The sequence below is a fragment of the Sinocyclocheilus grahami genome, unplaced genomic scaffold (genome assembly GCF_001515645.1).
Source record: "Sinocyclocheilus grahami isolate Dianchi unplaced genomic scaffold, SAMN03320097.WGS_v1.1 scaffold435.1, whole genome shotgun sequence".
Classification (NCBI taxonomy): domain Eukaryota; kingdom Metazoa; phylum Chordata; class Actinopteri; order Cypriniformes; family Cyprinidae; genus Sinocyclocheilus; species Sinocyclocheilus grahami.
The window spans coordinates 529,710-531,128 of NW_015505614.1; the positions used below are offsets into that span (position 1 = coordinate 529,710).

Sequence of the window (1,419 nt, forward strand, 5' to 3'; positions counted from 1 at the left end):
AAAAAAAATAAAAAAAAAAAAAAAAGGAGTAACGAAGAAATTGTTGGGATCTTCCCTAGATCTGTGTGTCGAGCCATCGACACAATCCTGTCTCTGAGCTGTGCAGGCAGAGGATGTTCCTTTGACCTTATGGCTTGGAAAATATCCCTAATCAATAGAATTTGCAGCACCTGGACTCCAATCAAACTGTAGATCTCAAAGATGATCCAGAGACATGGGATGCAACCAGGGCTAAATTGTAGAAATGAAATTTACATAATATGATGATTCATTTTTCTCCTTTCTATTTATTAAATTTGCAGTGTTATTGCAAATTTGTCCTTATAGGGTATAGAGTGTAATGTGGGATATACTGTATATACACACATATGGGTTTGAATACTTTTGCAAGGCAAATACCCTTTAAACAGAAAATTGATTTACCTCTTCATCTTCATCCTCCTTCAAAGGATGTTAAAGGGGTCATATGATGCGATTTCAAGTTTTCCTTTCTCTTTGGAGTGTTACAAGCTGATTGTGCATAGATAAGATCCCTGAAGTTGCAAAGACTAAAGTCTCAAAACCAGAGATATTCTTTATCAAAGTTGAGACTCTGCCACGCCCCCCTAAAACGGCTCGTTCTAACCCCACATATCTACCTCACTATGTGGAAATATTTGCATAATGCCACCCAAATGTGCACGCAGAGAAAGAAGGTGTGGTTTCAGTAACTGCAGTTAATGTTGAAGCAGCCATGTCAGGGAGACGCTGTGTGTTTCTAGGCGAAAGCAAAAGCACTTTATTTGGCCTTCCGAAAGTAGATTGATTTAGGAATCTTAAGATTACTTACAACAGAACAGCAATGCATTTTATGTTTCATGAATTCATGAACCTAGGAGAGGAGGTAATTCTGACTTTGCTACGATAATCTGGCGCTTCTGAATCAGCTACTGTTTTGTTATTAGTTTAAGTATTTGCTATTGACTGTTCAAATGCGCAGTTTTGCGCATCGTGTGTGTGTGTGTGTGCGTGCATGCGCGCGTGTGTGTGACAGAGAGTGAGAGATCACAGTGGAGTCAGCTGTCTTAACCATGGCTTGTGTACTGCAAACACATACCAGCTTCATCACTGTGTCTGTCACGCAACTCTGTTCTTTACATTTATTTTGAAAGATGAAGCTCGCGATTATGGTAAGGGGCGTTATATTTCCGACGCGTGCTTGTGGTGTTCGGCCAATCACAATGCACTGCGTCAGCTGGCCAATCAGAGCAGACTGTGTCGGAAGGAGGGACTTTGTAGAAAATGAAGCTTTTGAGAGAGGAAGGGCATAGAGGACCTACAATAATGTACAGTATTTGAAAAATATTGTGTTTTTTGAACATTAAAGCATGTCAACATATTCTGTTACACCAAATACACAAAATAATGATCTTTAAAAAA

At 39.4% G+C, this 1,419-nt stretch overlaps 1 protein-coding gene across 1 annotated transcript in view; it reads right to left on the reverse strand.

The window, feature by feature from the left end:
• LOC107551828 (ribonuclease 3) overlaps positions 1-1,419 on the reverse strand; it is a 28,922-nt gene that overhangs the window by 3,794 nt on the left and 23,709 nt on the right. The gene's annotated exons all lie outside the window — the stretch shown is intronic.